Source organism: Elephantulus edwardii, unplaced genomic scaffold (assembly GCF_000299155.1).
Source record: "Elephantulus edwardii isolate Elephantulus edwardi_28Jun2011 unplaced genomic scaffold, EleEdw1.0 scaffold00206, whole genome shotgun sequence".
NCBI lineage: Eukaryota > Metazoa > Chordata > Mammalia > Macroscelidea > Macroscelididae > Elephantulus > Elephantulus edwardii.
Genome location: NW_006399956.1, coordinates 1,882,767 through 1,890,444, shown reverse-complemented (window position 1 = coordinate 1,890,444; position 7,678 = coordinate 1,882,767).

Sequence of the window (7,678 nt, the reverse complement as noted above, 5' to 3'; positions counted from 1 at the left end):
GGCTGCTCCTTGGAGGCAAGAATTCTGAAGCTTCGTCTTACATATTTTGGACATGTTGCAAGGAGGGACCAGTCCTTGGAGAGGGACATCATGTCTGGGAGAATGGAGGGACAGTGCAAAAAAGGAAGACTCTCAATGAGATTGATCAATTCAGTGATTAGGGTAATGGAAGTAGGTGTGTCAAAGACAGTGAGGTTGGCACAAGATAGAGCAGGGATTAGGGCTCTTGTACATAAGGTCGCTATGAGTCACAAGCAACTCGATGGCACATAACAACTGATCTAGGGGAGGAAGACATGACAATTTGATTCTATAAAGATTACACCTTTCAACATCCTATCAGCAGTTTATATAACAACAGCACATAACAACAACTAAATAGTAAGTATCATTTTATGTCCCTAATAAAATTAGTATGAGAGCTGATTTCACATGGACAGATGATCAAACAGAGTCAACTAAGTGAAGCGAGCAACTCAATTATAGTGACATGGATAGTGAGAAGATGAGCAAGAATCAAATTGGGAGACTAAAATTCAGACTTTAATTCCAAGGTCCATGCTATTTCATGACACGAATCTAAGATGTCGACCCCCTGAACCAGCCGTTAGTAATAACACCAATGTTTATTATATTCAAATAACTTGAAGTTTAGAATTTGCCGTTTCTGTTTTAAAAGTCTTAACTAAATTCTATGTTAGAGCTTAGATAATTCCTTTTCTCTCTATACCAGCTCATGTCTCATGATTTCTCTTTACTGTAATTATTTTTCTGTTTTTTTTTTTTTTTATGAGTCTCACCTTCTCACCTCGTCTTTCTCAGTTTGCCCCCCCCCTTTTTGTTTACCAAGTACCTCCAGGATATTATTTTATCTCCTTATAACAAACTAACTTTTCAAAACAATAATTTTGCAAAGAGAAATGTTGGTGCAAGAGGTCAACACTATTTTCCGCTTCTATGTATACCTCAAAAGGAGCCCTGGTAACTGTTTTACCTAAAAATTGGCACTTTGAATGTACCAATCACTTTTTGGGAGAAATATAGACAGTCTCCCTTCTTGAAGAGTACTCTCTCTCTCCCTCCCTTCCTCCTTTCCTTCCTCATTCTCTCTGTCTCTCTCTCTCTCTCAAACACACACACACACACACATCTGTCATTAGGTTTCTTGAATTTGGTTTCTGAAGCAAAAATTCTTCAAACTGGAAGAGACTGCATGTCTTTCTTCTATAGAGCTGATGGTAAATTCACACCATTAGAGAAGTACAACCTCTGGATTAGCAGCACCTATGGGCTGCTACGGACTGAATCACCAGAGTTCTTTCTATAAATAGTTACAGCTTTAAAATCCGATATAGTCTCAATGATTCAGAACCAACTCAGCATCAGTAGGTTTGGGTTTGGGGTTGAGCACACACCTGGAATGTGTCTAACACATTGTTTTGCTTCTAGTAAGCAGTTAAAAATTCCTAATGGTTGTTATTTTGCTTTCTTATTTTCCAAGAATATTCAATTTTCTACCAGGAGTTTCTCGCATATTAAAAGAAGCAAATATGAAACAGTTTTTGTAATTGTACAGTTTAGTTTATAATTTAACTTAGAATATCTTTTGATCAGTTGCTATTTGGCAAGAGGGTAACATTCTAATTTCAGCAGATAATTTGGAAATGGAATAATCCTTTGGTATTTACTACCAAAAACTAAGAGTGGGAGTTTTAAAATATCTGATCATTGGAGATACAAGACCACATTTCAGAAGATATCTTTTTTCTCTTTTACTATTTTTGAACCATTCACCTCATTCAACCTGCCTCTGTTCCCTCTCACAGAACTTGATTTGCTTTTATTATTGCATTAAAAGTCCTCCTATCTTAAGGAAGAAAAAGCAAAAATGAAACAGAAGTTGTTTTCTCATTTTCTTTGACCTTCAGACGACATTAGGGTCATATGGAGAGAAGGAAGTGGGGATCACAATAGACTAGAGCTCCAAAAGCCGTGATTGGAGAAAACAACGGGTTCCGTCTTTGGTTGGTTGGTTTGTTGTTTTGTTTTGTGTTTTCAATTATGGTATTTTATTTTCTTTTTATTCCTTGTTGCAATTTTCTTCCCCCTCCACCCCCGTTCCCCAGCCCACCCTACAATAGATGCCTTGTTCCAGATTATTGTCATATAAATAATGCCTAATCATATATTCCTTTCAGGCAGAAAAAAACACTTTCAATCCTAGACACTGAGTTTCTTTTTCTGGCATTGCAAAATTTGTATAAAATCTTCTCATGGTCACATTTGAATATGACACGACCAAGGAGAAGGCACATAATAACAACAGGAGTGGTGTAGAAATGTCAAAGCAGTCCTTCCTTCTAACACTCAACCCAATACAAATTAACCCACTGCCATAAATTAGGTTCCAACTTACATTTATCCTTTATAGGTTTCTGAGACTGTAAATCTTTTCAAGAGTGACTGCTTATCTTTCTCCCACAAAACATCATGTGGATTTGAACCACCAGCCTTTCAGTTCACAGTGCAACACGTAATGCACTATGTGATCAGAACTCCTTAGGTATATACACAGAGGGATTAATTTATCAGAGTAGCAAAAGTAGAAGGGAGCTCTGGTAGCCTAGTGACTAAAAACTGTACTGTAATCCTAAAGGCACATGTTTCAAATCTGCAAACTGCTCCTTGGGAGAAGGGTAGGCAGTCTCCTCCCTCTGAAAATCCACTGGAGGGTGAGTGACGATTCAGCTCCAAGTTGATGGCACACAACAACAACAGCAATAGCAAAGGCAGAAATGCAGTCATGAAAAGGTAGTATTGAAGCTTCCAAGGGATAGAAGAGAAAGGAATGAGTGTAAGAAAAGAAAGAACATATCAAAACAATAGTTATGTATGAGAAACCAGGGAATGGAGTAGGAGTACAACAGAAATGCCCCCAAAGCATAATTAAAGTGTCTCATTTCACATTTTTGCCTTTGCTATTGGCAAATATCAATCTATCAATGTTAGATTCTCTTGTAGGAGACATTATCTCATGTAGATCTAAACCAGACAAAGTACTTTTACTTCATGCTGTGGAATTCTAATGCATTAATGCTTGTATATTGTGTATCACATTATCCCAGACCAATATTGTCTTCTCAGACTATGATTACCCATGATAAACAGTGGGAATTTCCGTCAAATTAACACATTAGAGGATAGATAAACTGAGTTGTAGATACATCTTATATTTTTGGATATCATCAGTCTATGACAAAAGCCTGTGTTCTTGTCCCCTCTTTGCTGCAGAAGATCAAAATCTGCATCTTTCAACATGGATTGCATCTCAATGCCAAGAAGAAAAAAAAGGAAAAAAAAAACACCTCACCACTGGACCAATTGGTAACATCATAACAGATGGAGAAAAAACTGAAGCTGTCAATAACTTCACCTTACTTAAATCCACAGTCAATACACTTGATACTAGCAGTCAAATCAGCAGCCTATCTCACCAGGAAAGTCTGTGGTCAAGGATCTCTCCTGTTTGACGACTAACATGTGTCTGATTCAGACCATACTCTTTTCAATCACTTGCATTGCTGCTGAGCTGGACAATGAATAAGGATGACAGAAGAAAATTAGATGACTTTGAACTGTAAGGTTAGAGAAGAGTACTGAATATCCCATGAACTACCAAAAAAAGAAATCTCTCTCTTGGAGAAGGTGCAGCCAGAACGCTTTGTGGAGACAAGGATAGCAAAGGTCTGTCTCATATACTTTGGGCACGCTGTAGGGAAAGCTACTCTTTGAGAAAGGACATCATGCTTGGAAAGTGGGGAATGGTGAAGGTGAGGAAGTTCCTCAACCGAGGGGACTGACACAATGACTGCAGCAATGGGCTTGTGTATGTCAGAGATTGCGAGTTTGGCACAAAATAGGACAGGGTTCAGATCTGTTGTTCATAGGATCACTATGAGTCTGATTCAACAGCACCTAACAATAACAACAAACACCTGTGTACTATTAGGAAACAAAACATCAGCACATTCAGCAATAAAGTGGAAGTGATAATAATGTTAATAATAATAATAATAAACATAAACCTTTCAGGGCTTGTTGTGAGGCATAACTAAATGGAAAGTGTTGATAAGGTCTTTGTAAGCTTTAAAATGTCTTATATAATTGGTTACTGTTGCCTATGTAGACATATTTTCTCCCTAATACAGAGCAGTTACAACTCCAATTTGCTCACAGAAATTCCTCCACATTCCTCCACATTCCTGCCTGTGTGGTATTTGCATACTTCATAATTTTTCTGAAAATCAGTAAGGAAAAATATGAAGAAGAAGAAAAACAAAATAACTGGATGCCAGGAACATCACCAAAATAAATAACAATTATCTTTAAAAAAGCATTTTACAGCTCAGAGCTCTAGATAAATTCCCTCTTTAGGGAAAGATAAGTGAGCTGCAACATATATGCCCTGGCAACAAATACATAAATTACAACAATTACCTGGATTTTTTGGATACTAGATCTGCTAATTATCCACCAAAGTTTAGATTGGACAGCTGCTATCTGACTTCGCTTAGTATCCAATATGGAATGCTTTTGGCAGAAAACAGATTTCTCTTTTCCCATCAGGAAAATGGAAAATGAATTGGAAGACTTTACTAAGAATTAGTAAAATGTGAAAAACTGTAGCTTTAGGTGTTTGAATCTTGGCTTAAGGGCTGAGATTTAATCACCGTGTCGATGGAGAGTGCTGCTGCTCTAAGTGGCTGATTAGTTGAAGGGAGAGGGAAGATAGGAGAGCTTTGTGGTGAGGACTAGCGGGTTAAAGAAGAACTTATGTGTTTAACAAAATCTGCATTTAATTTTGGCATGTATATGAAAGAAGACATCTGGAACTTGGGTGTTGGTGTTGAAATTACCAGTAGCATCTGTTCACCCTCAGTTTTACCCTTAAATCAGAGGAAAACTGCATCACATTGCAGATATTCGGGGTAAAAGCATAGATAGAAATACAGCATACTCCAGCTAATATGGGAGTGAAAAAGAATATTACAATAACCTTTAAAATTTTAGCCCAAGGATTTGTTTGTGTTTACTAACTGATACAAATAGAAATGATTTCATTCCCTAGATATGATTTTTTTTAAAAAGTTGTTGTGTTGTTATGGGAGTCGAGTCATCTACAACCCATAGCAACCTTATGAAGCCTGTGCTTATGTCCTGAGCCAGCCTCACTAATTCTGACACACCAGTTCCCACTGCCCGAGTTACTATAGCAATCCAACTCATCTGGTGTATTCCTTTCCTGTGCTATCCTCCACCCTTCCGAGCATGATATCTTTCTCCAAAGATCAGTCCCTCCTGGCCACATGCCCTAATTATGTAAGACGGAGCTTCAAAATCCTAGCCTCTGAGATGGTATTGAAATTCAGGTGGGATGGACTCAAGGTCAAATTTTGGTTACTGTGGACTTGATTTAGTTTCCCACAGCCTCAGCTTGAACTTGCATATGAGTAGTAGGCAGTCTGTTCCACAATCAGCACCTGGACTAATTTTCACAGCTGATACGGAGCTTCTCCAATTATTCTTTCCACAGATGTAATCAATCTGATTCCTATGCATACTATCAGGTGAAATCCATGTGTATAGCCTGTGTTTATGTTTCTTATAAAATGTATTTGCAATGAGTAAGTCGTTGATTGTGCAAAATTCTGTCATTCTATCTCCAGCTTCATTTATGTCACCAAGTCCATGTTGTCAAACTACTGATCCCTTTTTTCTGTTCCCAACCTTTGCACTCTAGTCACCCATTATTATTAATGCATCTGCGTTATGCAGATGACACAATCCTGCTCACTGAAACTGAGGAGGATGTGAAGCGCTTGCTGCAGAAGGTCAAGGACTGCAGCCTGATCTATGAATTGAAGCTCAATATCAAGAATACAAAGATTCTCACTGGACTGATTGGCAGCATCATGAAAAATGGTGAAAACATTGAGATTGCTTCAGTTTGCTTGGCTCTACAATCAACATTCTTGTTACAGGCAGCCAAGAAATTAAAAGATGAATTGCAATGGGAAAGTCTACTATTAGAGACCTTTCCAAAGTACTGAAGAGCAACAATGTTAGTCTAGAGACTATAGTGTGCCTGATACAGGCCATGACCTTTGCAATTACTTGTTATGCGTCAGAAAGCTGGACAATGACTAGGGATGACAGGAGAATTGACACCTTTGAGCTGTGGTGTTTATTTGTTGGTTGTTTGTTTTTGTTTTTTGGGTTTTTTTTTTTAAGTATACCATGGACTGTTTGGAGGACAAACAAGTTCGTCCTGGAGAGGGTGAAGCCAGGCTGCTCCCGGGAGACAAGGATTCTGAAGCTTTATCTGACTTACTTTGGATATATTGCAAGGCAGGATCAGTCCTTGGAGAGGGACATGATGCTTGGGAGGGTGGAGGGAGAGGGCAGGAGAGAAAGACCCTCAATGAGATGGATTGATTGATTCAGTGACTGGGGTAATGGTGGTGACTGGGGTAATGGTGGTAGGTGTATCAGAGACAGTAAGATTGGCACAAGATAGAGCAGGGTTTAAGACTATTGCACATCTAGTTGCTGAGTTTCAGATGATTCCACAGCACATAACAACAACAAGGAGAAACTTGGTTTCATCCTTTCCAAAACAGACCTATTTGTTTTCTTGTTGGTCTATGGCAAGTTCAAGATTCTTCTCAAGCAACCCAGTTTAAAGGTTTCAACTCTGCTCCTGTCATCCTTGGTATCCAGCCCTCTTGCTGCGCATCTGAGAGCTGAAGAAGAGTTACTGCCTTTGAGTTGTGGCATTAAAGAAGAATACTGAATACCCCATGAACCATCAAAAGAATAAACAGATAAGTCTTGGAGAAAGCCATGGTTGTACTCAACTCATTTTCTGGCAAGTTCACACTTGCTCTGACAGGCTCAAAAGTGCTCAGACACTTAAAGACTGGTTATATCTCTCCTCCCAAACCCATTGTATTTCTCAGTCCCACCCACCTTCATGTAAACAGTATTGATAAACTACTATGGATTTCTTGTATAACTTTCTCTTGTGTCCTCATTTCCCCACCAGAAGTACATAATCAAGAATATTTACTTACATTTTCTCCAATACTTAATCATCATTAATACACTTTACACTGCCTTCTCTATTGCTTGCTTTCCTTTTACCTGATAGAATATCATAGTCATCCTCCAAGTATGTGTATGTATGCTTATATTAAAAAATTACTTATGTATACATATAAATTTCTATTTTTATATTAAGGGATAAAATCATACTTGTTGGGGATATTTAAAAGAAAATTGTTTTGGATTTTGTTTTGCTCTCACTACTCACCTTCCTTAACTTTGTTCATGTTAACAAATATACAAACATATCTACACCTGCTTTGCATAATTCTACTTTCCACAATCATAAAATATCAACATACAAACAAAGTGGCATTTTTCTTGTTTTCCTACAACTACATGTACTCTTTTCCCTTTCTCTTTTTCTCTCTGTCTCTTATTCTCTTTCTCATACCACATGATAGATGTAGAAAAACACACTCAAACATGTGTACACACATTACAATTTATCAGAAATCATGAGGGGAGCTCTGGTGGCCTAGTGGTAAGGAGCTGCCACTACAATCCCAGAGGC